At 40.1% G+C, this 16,683-nt stretch overlaps 1 protein-coding gene across 23 annotated transcripts in view; it reads left to right on the top strand.

Moving 5' to 3' along the window:
* Window positions 1-16,683, top strand: part of LCLAT1 (lysocardiolipin acyltransferase 1) — a 176,031-nt gene that overhangs the window by 73,214 nt on the left and 86,134 nt on the right. Inside the window, exon 1 of one of the 23 annotated variants that reach the window (XM_046938749.1) lies at window positions 1,337-16,497. The exons of the other annotated variants lie outside the window; for them this stretch is intronic. The gene's annotated coding sequence lies outside the window, so the exon portion shown is untranslated. Of the gene's footprint in view, window positions 1-1,336; window positions 16,498-16,683 lie in introns of those variants that run through there. 23 annotated transcript variants of the gene reach the window in all.

The following is a 16,683-nucleotide window of genomic DNA, read 5'->3' as shown; positions in this document are numbered from 1 at the left end:
AAAACCAAACGCTTCATTTCTCTTGCTAATCCATACAGAAACAATAGTAAGCAGTGCATGTTGTGATGTGTACATGCAGTCCTGATGGGTTTTAAGTAGGCGTGGAGTTACTTTCATCTCCTGGAATCTTGATTGAGAATCAGTCTAGCAATGGTTGTCACAGATCAAGATTTAGATAACTGTTGAAGGTACTTGCAGTTGTGATTGTACATAAAATAAGCATACAGATCTGAGGTTAGTGTTGGTTTTTTATTATTTTCTTTAACTTCTTGTGTGGATGGTATGATAACAATTTCACCCAGATACAAATATAATTGGAAGGTAAAGAAAGTATGCCGTGTGATCGTTCAGACATGTTAGGAAGACCCTTCCTGGTATTCAGAGGTGAAAACATTACTGTCCTGCTACATGTGGGAGTTTGCATGAAACACTTCATATGGCATTGATGCAGTTTTAAAAGTGGGGAAAGCCTGAGAAGCCTTTATTCACTTTGTTGAGCTCTCAGAGAGACAGAAGCAGTAGATGAAGATTCGAAACGCTCCTTCCCCTCCCCTCAAACACTATTCTTTATGTCTGAGTAATTAATTCCACATCACTTGGTAATTTTGCTCTTAGGTTTCATTATGGTTCCTCTTAATCTAGTGCTGTTATTGATTTTTAACATCGATTGGCTCGTTTTCCTCACAAGCAACAATCTACAGGCTGCGTTTGTTCAGATCAAGCATCAGCATTACGAGTTTGAATTCAGCAGATAATTGGATATCTTGCAAATTACACAATGGGTGTTTCATCTTGAAGCACTTAAAAATCCATTTTAGGTTCTTGTAATGTTTTAGTTAGACAGCAATCTAAACTTAGGACGGCGCTTTGGCAGTGATATGCTTATTTTTCTAAACTAAGCACAGTTTCTGTGGTTAAACTTTCCTTTCATTTAAATATAGGTTTTAATCAGCGTAGGCCAAACTTTTCCAACCATGCTTAAAATTAGCTGGAGCCATATTTCAAAAGACGTGTTCTCCTAATGTGATTGAACATATGTGGAGAGATGTGTGCGGCAATGAATGTTTTTAAGCTGATTAATGCTTTTGAAGTGTTTTTATAACTTAACATTTATATACTGCCTAAACGTGACTCGGTACTACCACTCTTTATGTAATAAATACCACTGAAAGCACTTCATGCTGTGTTTCTGAAGGTTGAAAGGTAGCTGTTCGGAAATGCATTGTAAATTCTACTCAACACACAGCCAAGTTAAGACATCAGAACAAAGGAAAATGCAGGTGTTGTTTTGGGGATGGGTTGTCTTGTACCTCCTTAGCCAAGGTGCCACTACCATGTTCTGGTGGTGTGTTGAAGGTGTAAATGGCTCTGTAGCAGATGTTGAGCTTTGTGTGGGAAGTACTCAACACTGCTTCTGTTTCTGAGTACGTACAGGAAGAGCCTGCTGCCAAAATTGACTCTCAGGTGGTTATTACAGCTCCATGAATTGCTGCTAGAAATTTGGTAGGTCCAATCTCTCGAGAAGTATTTAAAACAAAAACCTGTTGCCAACCTTATACCCCTTGTGTTTACCCAAGTTTAGTTTAAGAAAGCGATATGGGGGATGTCGAGGAGGAGGTGTGTACGGAGATGAAGGGCATTCATCTGCCAGCAGCCATCTTTTCAGATTGACCCTTGTTAGTGCTTGCACTCAGGGTGATGTGCTCTCACAGAGAATGGCGAAGGCAAATGTCGTGAGAGGGAGATGTGAGTAGCATGGATGTCTACTGTAGGGAATGCAGTGTGCTTTTCTGAGACTTGCCGTTTAACTTTGACCCACTGTTCCTTCGATGAGAATGATTTAGAAGTGAAATAATGTCCGGGTTTGGACATGGAAGTGTAAAACGTAGTTTTTCAGATGTTTCACTTGATGGGCTTCAGTTTGCTTCTGTTTCCTAATAGTTAATTTTAGAATAGGTGTAGGTTTGTTCAGATGGTTAATTCCATTTGCTGTCACATCACTTATGTTACTGCAATTTACGCTCTACTGGAATGTAATGAATGTGCTTTTTGAGAAAGCTGGTAGTATTACAGCAATAGTAAGCAATAGCAGCTTTATCATATTTATTTATGACTGCAGCTTGTACTGTTCCACTGAATCCTATGAAACTTAAGTGGAATAAGTATTTTTGGATTTCACTCCATGGCTTTTCTCATAACCAGGGCTGTTACCCAGAGTTCACGTTGAGCAGTTGCATGGAGCATGGTGAAGTAAGGTGAGTCGTTTCCTTGTAGTGTCCTGCCTTGACAGGACCTTTCTTTCACATTTCCCTCTTCATTGTGAGGACATCAGTAAATCTGTCAACTTGAGCAGTGATTTGCTTTAAAGAGAAAACAGTTTTAGGCATTTCTTCCAAGGTTTCTTGCCCAGGTTTGTCTTTGCAACAAGTGAATATATCGCCACAGAGCTTCTTACGTGTAATCCATCGTTAGACAGTGGAAACAATGTTCTGGAAATTGATACCTCATATTTGGAAAGAGGGTGGTTTGAACTGGTTTAATCTCTCTTAAATAAGTGGGAAGATGGAGTGTAGTGTTCTGGGAGCATTTGGTCTTTCTGCAGTTTGGGATGGACTGCTTTAGGACAAGAAAATAGAAAAAAAGCTCAGACTCGCTGCAGTGTGTGCTTTCTGCAGGAGGTGGATGGGTTTTGCTCTGTAGCTTCCTTAGAAAAATCCTCACGTGTCACTGTGATTCACAGAAAGTGTTGTGCAGACTCATCTATCAGTTTCTGCCCATTGGAAGTGACAGTGTCTCCCAGTTACGGCTTTTCTCAGAGAAATGGGTTCTTTTATTGGGAACATCAGGTTTAAATTTTCTCACTCAAATACCAAGTTTTAAATAAAACCCCGTCAGTTTCCACTATTTCCAGTGTTTGCATTGGTCTGCTGTACGTTACGAAGTGAATACATAATTATTTTGTCGCGTATGGTTGTACCTTTGAGATCACCATTTCCATGATTGACTTAGGGTAGTCATTTGTGTCACTTTGTTCACTGGAAAGTTTTTCAGCTTCTGTTACGTTGCAGGCTGTTGTACTCTGTGTATCTCGGTGCTACTCTGAAGGAAGGATCTTGGTCTCTTTCTTAAATGTTGAGAAGCAGTTGGTTTTGCACCTCTCCATTGATACAGCACTACGTGTTGAGCACTGTTGACTCTAACAAGCAAGAAAACCACCCCAAATTTAAGTCGGTGCTTTAAGTAAATAATATATCTCATTTAGATTTTGGCAGTATTTATATTATCTCTTCCCTACAGGACAAATAAATAAAATTCTCTTCTTGTTAAAGCAATTGCAGTAGGCTGGTCTGCTGCAGAGCAACACCATGTGAGACACAGCCCCTGGTGTGGTAAAACATGTCTGAAAGTACACTAATAGCAGTTATTTTGAATCAATGAAAGAAACATTATGAAGAGTTTAGAGGATTTAGTAAGCTTTGCCTGCATCAGTCACATGTTAGCATGATTTCCTTAGGGCCCGTCCTCTCTCTGTGCCTTCACAGCTTTGCCAACCCTTGCCCTTGTGTAAGGGCATTATGCCTCTGAAGTGGCTGTAGCAAATACTTTCATAAGAATAAAAGCTCTAAGCTATTCAGCGATTCCTTTGTTTCCTGTGGCCCCCAAAGTGTTCAGATACTTGGCCTTTTTACGTGTAGGCAGTGGCAGAGAGAAGTGGTAAGTTTGGCCTTTTCTTCTTGCTTTAGCTTTGCAGAAGGCATCCATAAATTCAGTTAAGCAGACTAGCATTGCGGGTCTCATCCATGGCTTTGATATGAGTGCTGAGGCATGCAGAATTAATCTTGCTTTCAGAACTAAAGGTATTACTTTTGTGAGCAGGGTGCTAATGTGAGTTTGCCTGTTAGAAAGAAAGAGAATGTTTCCTGCATCCATCCTCTCTCACTGTAACTTGAAATATAGAACTAGTTGAAGAGAGCATATTTTGGACGGGCTGTTGCTGAAGTTTAGAGATGTGCCAATTCATAAATGTAAGATAAGCAAAGCTTAACTTCTGGGGAAACTTTCTGGTAACTGAATTTCAGCATTCTTCGTGTGCAGTTTTTGACAGAGATAATCACAAAAGGACACGTTGGCTCGGAGATACCCCCCTCAAATGGAGAGTAGCTGCAAAAATACCACTGTGCATCAGTTTGTGTAGGCTGCAGAATACTGAAGAATGAAAACTTTGTGCAGTACTGAAAATGATCTGATCTGTCAGAGTAGTACTGTGACTTATAGTAATGTATGGCTTCATAGTACGATGGAGGAGGGAAATTATCAGGACGTATTTCTTAATCAGTTAAAGACTTCTGGAGAGCTGCAGCAGTGACAGGCATTCAGCTAAGTTTTTACAGCCTTTCAATGGTGTAGGCACTGACTTGAGACTGAATGCCTCTGTTTGCATGCAATATCCTGTAAGGAACATTTCCAGGGGTCTGTGCATGTGAGACCTTAGTTCTTCTGCATGCAACTCTTGTGAGTCTCCCAGCTCTTAAGGACAGCGGATCTGTTGTTAATATAGAGGAGTGGCCCACCCATGGGAGTTGCATCTAATTTTGTCAGACTGTAATGTCTGTCCTTCTCTTGAGAAAGACTGTGGTGTACTTTTCTTCTCATTTCAGTGTCTTGAATGATTTTCATGTTTAGAGCGGTGTCATTGAGATCTTCCTTTTCTGGTTAGGAAACCATTTGATATGGAACTATCAGTCTCTTGTTTCTGAACAAGACGAATGTTTCATTCTTACCTCTTTCCTCTGAGATACTGTCAGACTTCCACTGGGCATGTACTGAAGAGCTAGAACATAAAAATGAAGTTCATGTTGGAATGCAATCTGGAAAGAAGCGAAGTTGTGGGCAAGTATTTCTCCTTTTTCCAAATGTTAAGCTACAGCCACATTAATAATATTTCTACCAAGAAAAAGTTATTGGGCTAATTCAAAGCAAAACTCCAGAACTGTTAGATCCCACATGGCATGAAACATTCCTGCTTTTTTTCCTGCTGTATTAACGTCTTACACAGAAAGGAAATGAATTTTAGAAGGAATGTTATACATAAGCCATTTGAGACATTCTCTGTTAAGGAAATACCAGCTGTCAGGAAAGATGCAGCCAATGTTGAGTTATATTAGAAACATTCTGAAGGAACTATTTGTCAAGGAAAAGTGGATTAATTAAAACATTTTCAACTATTTTTGCTCTGGAATCGAGTTAGGGAAGTTCCATATGTGCCTATTCTAAACTAAATCTCTTTTTAAAAGCCACGTTTATTTTTTCAGACCAAAGTTCCCTTAGGTAGGTAAGTCGTTCCCTAAGGTAGAATAAAGAAGTTTTCTAACTAAAATTTAACTAACATAGGAGGGGAATAAAGGTTTAGAGTCATCATGCTTATCATTATAATCTTCAAATTCTAAGAGTTTGCTTTCATTGATACTCCTTAATGGACATAATGCATATGAAAAAGAAAATAGGCTGCATTTCAGAATTATCATATTAAGTTTTTATTTAGAAGTGTTCTTTTATGAGCAGTTAATAGCAGTAGGAGGCATTGTTTTGCTTTTCCAGAGGGAAACGGTGAAGCACGTGTAAAAGAAACCTGAATCAGGCATGTGGAATATTAAATAGGATAGGATTTACTCTTTAATCCAGGGTAGCCTGCTGGCTTTAAGGAGTTGTACAGTGAATACACAGACTTACTGTAATGGCTTGAATTGTAAGTGGTAATTAAACCCAAAGCTTTGTTCTTATTCTCATTGATCTGTTGATAACAGATTTTCCCTTTCAAAAGTAATAAATGCAGAACAACTTACGCCTGTTACCTCTTCAGATCATGCTTCAGTCATTTATTTATATGGAGACTTTGGAGAGGATGCTTAGGTGTTATGGTTATGTGACCTAATTAAGTGTTCTGATTTTTCGAAAAGCATAAATATTGCACGTGGAAATGGTCAGTCTTTCTCTGTTGAAGGTGTTCAACTTTTTCATTATAATAATTTGCTGGCAATCCAGGAAGAACAAAATGCTTTCTTCCATCCCTTGAAAAAAATGAAATGAAATTTCTCAAGTTACAGTGCTCTTGGAGGTGAGTAGCTGGTTGGTATGACCAATTCTCTTTGCGTTAGATATGTAAATTTAGTCTGCCTTACGATATCAACAAAACACGGGTGCTAAATGATATATTGACTACTGTTTTTTTGACATCTCCTCATTCAAATCAACTGTCCCTAACCTCCATCAACATGTTACCTTTCTTTCTGCTTTATAAACTTACTGTTGAGAATGGCTTGTGTTCTAGGAATGCCTTAAGCATCTAAAAGCATATGATCTATAGAACCCATTTTACTAGTTGTATGTGCTTGATGTTGTATATTGAATTGAGTAAGCGATTGATGATGATCACCTGCAAGTTCTTTTTAGTTAAATGCCACTCTTAAGAATTGGATTTTGCTTTTTACTTGATAAACAAGACTCTTAGCTATTTTTAGTAGCAATGCTAATTGTGATCCTTGTATTGAATGCTAAGATTTCCAAATTGGACTCCTATAAAATGAGCCACATAAAGCTTTTACAGCTGAAGCTAATAGTACCCTTAAATTTGTGCACAGTGACAAACACTCTGAAAAATTAAACCACGAACGTTCCAGGTCAGGCACACACAATTTGTATGCTCTGTGCTATGGATCTCGAGTTGCAAAAACATAATCCATTGTGAAGAAAATGCTGACATGTAACACATTCAGATTGTAATACCTTGAGCATAGTATAGAGGGAGAAAAATAGCCTTTTCTTTTTTCTGTCTTAAGATTTTAGTAGTTTAGGCTAATTTTAACACTATACTGTGAGAAATGAAAATGAAGGTAATAATTTATCCCTGTTAACTGGTCTCAAACAGTGTGCTTTGGATGTGGCAGGTTTTCTGTGGAATAGTTTTGTATGTGCATGACTGGGCATGTGGTTGGTTTTCCAAGGAGAAGTAATAGGAAAACAGCTTTTCTAATCTATCAACTAATATTTTGAATTCTTTGTAAAATTCCATGTCAAAATTGCATTGGCTATCTAGGAAAAAGGTATTTTCAGTTTCAGTCTGATGCCTCTGCAGTCAGGATAAAGAATGTTGGTTGAGATGCTTTTCCATTGGGAAATCAGTACTGAACCTCTATGCATTGATAGGCTTTTACTGTTTAATTAGTGATCCACCCAAACTTTGTCGGCTTTCACAATGAAGTTTATACTGTGAAAATATACTTGGATTTACTTGATCTAAATACAGCTTAGTCTTTTAGGGTATTTAGAACAAGACAGAGCTTATTTGATGAACTAGCAGATATCTCTACAGTTGGGTAACTTGGAGATGTGTGGTGTGAGAGGTGTGTGAGATGAGTGAGGTATGAAGTTGGGATTTTTAGCTTCATTCCAGCTTACCTTATTGATAGCGAGTTGAATCTTTCCTTCGGCTGTTGGCCAAGGACACAGTAATCATCTTTACACGTATAGATGATTACAACTTGCAGTTTCTCTTAAATTCCTTGCTAATGAATAATAATACTCTTCTATGCACTTTTAAAGAGCTTCAGAACAAAAAAAAAAACATCATTGAAGAGTAAATTTGTTCTTTGTCCTGCACAGTAAGCATTGATTAAAATAAATGATCGAAGTGTATAACATTACCAACGCTGCGAGTTGTAGATGCTCTTCTTTAATAGAGCATCTAGCAGCCATATTGAAGTAATTGGAATTCAAGATTTGGTTCTTAAGACTTACAGTACAGCAAAACCTACTTTTAGTTTAAAAGGGTTAGTTATGATCTATCTTGATGTAATTTTCCATATATGTGCTTGATGTCTTTATCTGAGAATCTGCAGATGGAAAGTTGTAAAGAGAAATGATTCATCTACATTAAGTGTTATGGGACAATTGATAGATGATTCCCAGATGCGTTGTTCTGAATTGCAGCCAGAAAATTTAAAGTATTTTAAATGTTTGCTGTTCCTGAACAACTATAAGGGAATTCTTTTAGGGCATTCTTTCTAAAAGGGATTGTAATTTATTTTTGTTATAGATGGGTTGAAGAATTTCAGTGAAGCATCAGGAAATATTGCATTTTTTCTCAGTGACTAAAACAGTCAAACATGACTGGAAGCTTAGAATCTGTTAGCAGTACGGAAGGCTTGCAGTGGTGGTGTCAGAGGTTTTAGATCACTTTAGATTTCTTACTTCCCATATAACATCTAAGATTCCACCTGTTTCACTCATAAGCCATTAATCTGTACACCTTCACTGTGTTCTGTTACTTTCTGCAAGAGCTTTTTTTAATAGACTGTATTATGTGCAAAGCTAGTTTTACAAGTTTTTTCTTTGTTCGATGCATTAAGGCTTGTTAAAGCTTTGCCATTCCCATAACCTGCAGTGTTGCTGGTTTGCCAGCATATTACCTAGAGGAATATTTTTTTGAGATTCAGAGTGGCTTGAATGTCTTTGCAGTGTACAGGTTGAAATTTGTAGCAGCTGCTTAACTAAAGCCTTTAACAACACCAGGACGTATATGCTGAGTTTACTAGAGTAACTTTCTCTGCTTAATTTCTTGCTTTGTCACCACTGATCGCTTTCTTCTTTGCCATGTTAGTTATTAAACATGTTGACATCTGAAGAAGTGATGTCATCAAATGGTCCTTGATGCCCAGTCTTGATCGTCATCTTCATCGTTGACCTGGATGAAGGAATAGAGTCCACTCGCAGCAAGTTTGCTGATGATATGAAACTGGGAGGAGTGGCAGCTGTACCAGAAGGCCGTGCTGCCTGGACAGGCTGTAGAATTGGGCAGAGAGAAATCTCATGAAATTCAGCAAGTGCAAGTGTAGTGTCTTGCACGTGGGGAGGAATAACTGCATGCATCAGTGCAGGTTAGGGGATGACCTGATGGGGAAGAGCGCTGTGGAGAAGGATCTTGGGGGTTCTGGTGGACAACAGGTTGGCCATGAGCCAGCAGTGTGCCCTTGTGGCCAAGGCTGGTGCTGTCCTAGGATGCATTAAAAAAGAGCATAGGCAGCAAGTCAAGGGACGTGATCCTCCCCCCTCTGCTGTGCCCTGGTGTGGCCTCACATGGAGTACTGTGTACAATTCTGGGCTCCCCAGCTCAAAAAAGACAGGGATCTCCTAGAAAGAGTGCAGTGGAGGGTCACGAAGATGATAAAGGGCCTGGAGCATCTTCCTTATGAGGAAAGGCTGAGAGACGTGAGACTCTTCAGTCTGGAGAAGAGAAGGCTGAGAGTGGATCTCGTCACAGTTTATAAACATCTGAAGTGAGGGAGTCAAGTTGATGGGGTAGGCTCTTTTCGGTGGTGAGCAACAGTAAAACAAGGGGCAATGAGTAGAAACCGAACCATGGGAAGTTCCATGCTGAAACAAGGAAGAAATTCTTCACTGTCAGAGTGCTGGAGCACTGGAACAGGCTGCCCAGAGAAGCTGTGGAGTCATCTTCTATGAAGGTATTCGAGACCTGTCTGGATGATTAACTGTGACCTACTGTATGGAACTGCTTTAGCGGGGGGATTGGACTCAGTCTCTTAAATGTCCCTTCCAAACACTATAATTCTGTGAAGTAACATCTCATTTTCTTTGCCATATTGTATCCTTCATGCAAGCTGTGGGTGACTTTGTGCATGATATACAAGCTTTATTGATTTGAGATCACCCACAGGTGCTTCTTGAGGGAAGGTGATTCACTAAAATAAAAGCTAACTTTAATTCCTTTAAAGCTTTCATCCACTTTGGAGGAGTTAAATACTGAGCTTAAAATAAGCTGCAAAGGGATGTTGTTTTGGAAGAAGATTCCTTTCCTCTTTTACGTCTTAGGAAGGGCGTGAATTGAGAACCAAAGTGGTGTTTTTAAACCTGGTGCTGTTAGAGCAGTTTCTGTGTGTTGTAACTGGGCTGCCAGAGGAAATAATTTTCCTTCCTGGGGGAGGAAGGAAAGAAAAGCACTTGCTATGTACTCTTGTTTGTGTAATGGTTTTGCACTGTAAGAAAGGACAGAAGCGCTTTAAACACAGGAAAATGTGGTTATTAAACCACCGCCAACAGAAAAAAGAGGTTTCAGGAGCATGTGTGGTATCAGAAACAGTTGATCGGCCCTGATTTTGCTTTCGTTTTGGGAGTGACAGTTCTAAAAGCTATGAAAGCATGACTTTCCATTAGTTGAAGGAAATCTACACGACCTTTTTGTGATGACAGATGCTCCCCATTTTGATCTGCTCACTTGTTTTCACTATTTTGTTGTGCCTGTAGATTCAGCGACTTCAAAACCTGTCTGTGTGTTTTATCTGACTGTCTCAACACGCTTCTGTGGTTAAATGAAAGATTTCTGTTGGCACAAAAGCACTTTCCTCACCTGTTTTCATTTGTTAGTGTTGGGATCAGTAACGTTGCAGGCTTTGTAAAGTCATTCCCCAGCTGTTGTTTGTATTGATTTATGCAAGAATAGTGAAAATTAATTATGATGGTTAAGTTCTGGCATCTAAGTAATGAGTTTGAAGGCTGACGTCAATAAGCATCCTGCAAGATGCACATTTAGACAACTTACACACCAACAAGTTTGGCTTCCTCAGGCAAAAATTGGGTCTTCTTGGATAATGAACAGTGAATATTGGCATTAAAGGTCACACCTTAGATTAAATAACCTAGAATACATTGTACTGAATTATGGAACAAAAGAATGTAAATACAGAAAATCTTCTCTCTTCTCCTTTTCAAAGTGTCCTGACCTTTATTGAGTTCCTCCAGCTGACATTTTTAGAAGACTTTTAGTACTGGTTTCTTTCATTATAAAGGGTTTATTTAGGTATTTTCTTCCATACGTCTCATTGTCATCTTCTTTGCCATTTGCTTTTCTTCGGTTACAATGGCACCTACATTTCACATCAGCATGCTCATTGCGGTAGTGATGCAGTCCTATTTTGTATAAGGCTCTAGAAACGTATTTGGCAGTAGTCTTCTTTTCTTTTGTTTACTAAAGTAAGTAAAGCAAGCATGAATGAAAAAGAATGGAGCAGCAACATTGGTAAGCACCTACAAAAACACTTTCTGTGGGCAGCCTGGTCCTGGGGTTGGCGACCCTGCCCATGACAGTGGTGCTGAAACAAATGATCATCGTGGTCCTTTTCAACCCAGGCTATTCTATGATCCTATGAAAGGTAAAATAAGTGTATTCAAACGAGGAGAAAATCACATAGTCAGTACGTCACATCCATATATTTCTAGTTTTAAATTATTGCATGCATTTTCTGCTTAAAAGCAGTGGTATATTTAGTCAAACTGAGTGCGAGTGAATCATAGTATATACGTTGTTCTTGTATAAAATAATGATTGATAGTTGCATTTCTTATTTGTGTGTTTTTGGTTGGAAGCTTCTTCCAACAGTTCAAGGATGATTAAATCTTAGTTGGCACGTTGAGCTGCTGGCAAGCTCAACAAGATCTGCCTGGCTTGGAGAGGCTGCTTCTCAAGAGCACCCCTTGCTCTATTACAACTATCCAATCCTGGTAGTAAGAGCTAATATTTTCCTTATTACTTTCCTCTTCTTTAATAGTTTGTTCCTTGGAGCCTTTAAGTTGTTGGACATAATCTGAGGTGCTGTTCGCAGCTAACAACACGGGTTTCTCCACACTTCTTCCTACCTGTTTATTAGTGATAGCTGAGTGAAACTGGGTGGGATTTGTACCTTTGTTGGCAGAATGGGCAAGTTGTCTGCCTGCTGTCAGTCACTTACGTTTATAGATTTGGATGCTCAGCAACAGCGAAAAAGGCTTCAAAGTATGCTGCTTAAGCAGACATAATCCCTTTGTTCTTATGGAAAACAAGATCCATCTGTTAACGAATGAGTAATGTTGGGAAGGATATAAGAATGTATTTTATGGTTAAAGATTAATGTCAACAGACTGAGAATAAACATACCAGTTTTTGTGTCCCTTCCACTGGTAATTTTTTTTCAGCATCATATACAAGATACAAGGTATCTTAGGTCAAGACTCTAAATATTCATTCTCCATAAATGTTATTCTGTTAAACACAGATTAGATCAGGATTTACGGAATCTGTCATTTCTTTAGCCTGGGCAATCTTCCAATTTAGTGAGGGCAGGAAGCCCAGCGAACACTCCCTCAGACAATTCCTCATCTTTATCCTTTTTCCAGAATAAAAATCCACAAATATCAGCAGTGGGGGCCAAAATAACAAATGAAAAGAGGGTGTTGCCACTTCTTGCCAGGTTTTGTGTAAATGTTGCTCTCCTTCCCCATCCCAGAATAACAACAAAGTTTCCCAAGGAATCCTTAAAACAAACCAGACTCTTTTTCAGATCTGATTTAACTCACAGTAGGTGCAATGACAAAAATGCCAGGGAACAAGAGCAGTGAAGGACACATGCTTGATCTCACTATTAAGGCTGCAGGAAGTCTTAGGGCATGTGCTTGCTCTTTGATGCTCATCCATTACTTTTGCTGCTAGAGCATCAGTTAGCTGCTTGGTGCTTTTCTTCTAATTGATTGAGAGGAGCCTTAATTGGGGCATGAATGAATAGACCCTGTAGTTTAGAACAGATTGGGATGAAATGCTGTGATGAAGAACTGGAAAACAGAGATATACATGCTCCAGGAGCCTCTGTCTAGAGAGCCTGTGAACTACACCTGCTTGTTCCTCCTCTGGCTTCAGTGACACGAGCAGAAGTAAGAAGCTGGAGTGACTGGACGTGGTGTGGAGTGAGATGTAGGAGGTGGTGTTGAGTAGCAGACCAGAGACAGGGCTGAGAGCAGAAGGTATGCAGGCAGGAAGAGTTGATACGGCTGAAGGTCCAAGGGCACTGCTGAGGAGTAGGACCAGAAACCAAGGCTGAACAATAGCCAGAGGGGCAGCAAGCAGATTTTTGGAGCAATAATTTGGACGTGTTCTGCAACTACAAAATAGCTGTTTGGGTTTCTTCTAACCCAGATGTGTGTGGCAACCATTAATGGCAGTCACAAGGGCAGCTGACTCTGGGAGTGCAGCTTCACTGTGTCAATTCGAATGTGTTGCTGTTTTCTACAGGTCATTCCTGTTTTTGTTTTTAGCTTACGTTCTTGGAGTTGCACTGAATTCACAATTAGGAGAGTTTAGAGAGAGGATTATTTTTTTTTTCCAAAGGCATTTTATATCAACAAGTCATTGCTTCTTGTCTTGTTTGGGCACTACTGAAAAGAGCCTTGCTCCGTACCCTTTGCACCCTTCCTTAAGGTATTTATAGACACGGATGAGATTCCCCCAAGCCATCTCTTTTCTAGGTTACAGAGTTGCAACTTTCTCAGCCTTTCCTCACAGGGAAGATGCTCCAGTCCTGTCATCACTTTCACTGCCCTTCATTGAACTCTCTCCAGTATGTCCGTGTCTCTCTTGTACTGGGAAGCCCACAACTGGACACTGCCCCAGGTGCAGCAGTACTGGTAACACAGGAGAAGGACCACCTCCCTGCACCTGCTGTCAATAATTTTGCTTTATGTGGAGTAGGATACTGTTAGGCTCCCTTGTGGCAAGGGCACAGCTGGCTCATTTTCAGTTTTGGTGCTCTCAAAACTCGGAGCTCCTTTTCTGCAGGGCTGCTTTCCAGCTCCATCAAGCTGGTCACTTTTATTGTAGAAGATTACCCAGTTGGTCCAGCGTGACTTCCCCCCACTGAAACCATGCTGACTACTCCTGATGATTTTCTTGTCCATCAGCTTGTGCCCGGAAATCGTGTCTAGGATTAGCTGCCCCTTCATCTTCCTACGGTTTGAGGAGAGGCTGACCTATCTGTTGTTCCCTAGGTCCTCCTTACCCATTTGTAAAAATAGGAGTGACCTTTGCTTTTCTCTCATCTTCGGGCAATTCTCTCAGTTGCCATGGTTGATCAAAGATTATAGGTTGCCTTGCTATCCTATCTGCCAACTCCCTCAGCACTTGTGGGTGCATCTCATCAGAGCCCATGGGCTTACAAATGCCCAGCTTGCGTAAGTATTCCCTAACCTCATCTTCTCCATCAAGGGTGCATCTTCCGTGCTGCAGCCTTTCAGCTTGCTCTCTGAGACCTGTGCACCCTGAAGGCTTGTCTTTCTGGTAAAGACTGAGGCAAAGAAGGCACTCACAGTACCTCATCCTTTTCCCTGTTCTGTGTAACCAGATCTCCCATTTAAGTCTGATCTACACGTCTGAGCTGTATAATGCAGTGACTGGATATGAAATATGCCACAACACATCCAAAGAGTCAGTAATTGATTCCATGAGACCATTTCTCCCATGTAAAACATGTAAGTCACGGTGGGACTTGCAACCTCCTTGAGATATTTTTTGAGAAGCTCACTGATTTTCAGACTGGAATTCCCAAACCAGTGGGAGCAGCCACCCAAACTGAGACAGTCTGGAATCTGAGGACCATTGTCTGTCAAAAAAGATCTTCTCAATTTCTGTGCTGCTGCTTCTATTTAGATTTCTTAAACAGTGTTTGGGTTTTTATTATTATTATTTTTGAAGAGAGCAAAAGCTAAAAATCTGGTTCAAATCCATGGACAGTCTCAGTGGAAGGCCTTTGGAAAACATGCTTGTTCTAGAGACAAACATGATATCATTTTAGTAGCAGAATCCTTTTGTGAGCCTACTGGAAACAGATGTTTTGCATGAGAACTCAGTTTTTCTTGTTCTGAACACATTCAGACAAATTACCCTACAAACTCTCTTTGTGTTAAACTTTATTCAGAAATGCAACCCTATTCAGAATCCAGACCGAATCTAACTGGATGTTTAGAAGCTGCAGATGCTGAAAGTGTGTAAGCAGGGAATTGTATCAAGCAGAGCACTGTGACTTGGTGTTCTGAGAAGTTCCAATGTGCTGTGCTCTCTAAAAAAAAAGCTGTGCTGACCTGGAACAGTAAAGCAGTTTGCTTTTTCTCTTTCTCTAATTAAGTGATGACATAAGATATTGACAGCAGAAAGAGGCTAATTTGCTTGAATAAAGCCTGTTGGTAGAAGGGATGCTTTGGACCTCTGTTTACATCTAGGGATATATATATTTTTTTTCCCCTAAGTTTTTGGTTTCTCTGTGTTTAACCCAGGAAGTGGCTCAGCACCACACTGTCATTTGCTCACTTCTCCCCCTCCCCAACTCCCCAGTCTCAATGGGATGGGAGAGAGAACTGGGGAAGAAGAAGAAAAAAAGTAGAACTCGTGGGTTGATAGAAGAATTTGCTAAGAGAAAAAGGAAAGGATGATGATTATGACGAGTATATACATATGTATATATAGCATGTGATGCACAAGGAATTGCTCCCCACCCTCTGACCAATGCCCAACTAGCCCCCAAGCAGTAGAAGAGAGCCAGATGAACTCCCATCCCCTTCAAAACACCTTCTACTTGATGTCATACAGTATGGAATATACCTATGGCCAGTCTAAGTCAGCTGTACTACTTCTGTTCCCTCCCAGCTTGGGTCCTGTGCTCTGAATGGCCTTGGCTCTGTACAGCTCTGCTTAGCAAGCAACTCTAAACGTTGGTGTGTTATCAACATTATTTTTGTCCTTGAACCAAAACATAGCATCATACCAGATGATCTGAAGATGATGATTCTGTCCCAGCTGAAAGCAGGAGCAAAGGGAGAAGGCTGACTCAAAGTTCCAGGGAGTGAACTGACATCAATTCCAAATGACCTTATTGGGACTTCGACATGTTTGCTTTACAGCTGATTGGAAACACAGCTGCAAGAAGAACGTGCCTGGGAATTTTTCACCTGCCCACTTATGTAGGATGAGAAAGAATACATATGCAAACTGGACATTCATTTCTCAACAGTGTGTCTGGAAACTGAAAGTAGAATGGTTATTTAATGTGTTTAGAATTTTGGCAATCTGAATCATGGTTTTTGAATGCTTGTCACTGCCAGTTTGTGAAACGTTATGGGGTTTTCTTTGTGTTATTCTTATTTTTTTTTTAATTCCTTGAGTGAAAAGATGCAGCCCACAAATCTTCAGAACATCAGAGCATAACGTGGTCTATTTTCTATTTCACTCTCTTTAGCAGCGGGATAAATGAAAGCATTTCAAGGCCTATCCCCTGCCATCAAGCCTCTGGGAAGGAGGAGGGAAAAAAAGTGGGGTGTGGGGGGAGGGCAGTGAGCATGGAAAATTCTACGAAATTGCTTGTGGCTTTCCTTTTCATGTGAAATTTCCCTGAAATTTTCCCCATGACTCATATCCTTCGTGATTCCTTTTAAGTCCATAGTTTGGGCTGATTTGAGACAAGTAGGTAGCTTTTTTTTTTTCCCTGCCTGGTATTACGTGGATTTTGCAAGAGTGGATATTTGGTGTTATGCTGTATCGGCTGAGTGATGAAGCATTGTAGTCTGGTCTCCATAGGGACGGATGCCCACTTTTTTATAACCTTTCTTCTCATCCTGTGGACAAAGATTGGAAGTAAGGAATTTACTTCAGAAGAAACCTGGTTATTAATCAGAGGTGCATTGCGTGAGGGAATAGCTGTGGGGAAGTAGGAGGCTTTATTTTAGCAGGTGGTTTTTGATGGTTGCAAAAGACTGGTATTGACAGAAGGGTACTGAGTGTATTTGTTATGATTTTGTGGCTTCTAACTCAAGTTTTCAG

This window comes from Gallus gallus, chromosome 3 (assembly GCF_016699485.2).
Source record: "Gallus gallus isolate bGalGal1 chromosome 3, bGalGal1.mat.broiler.GRCg7b, whole genome shotgun sequence".
NCBI classification, from domain to species: Eukaryota; Metazoa; Chordata; class Aves; order Galliformes; family Phasianidae; genus Gallus; species Gallus gallus.
This window is presented reverse-complemented; position numbering and strand designations above follow the sequence as displayed.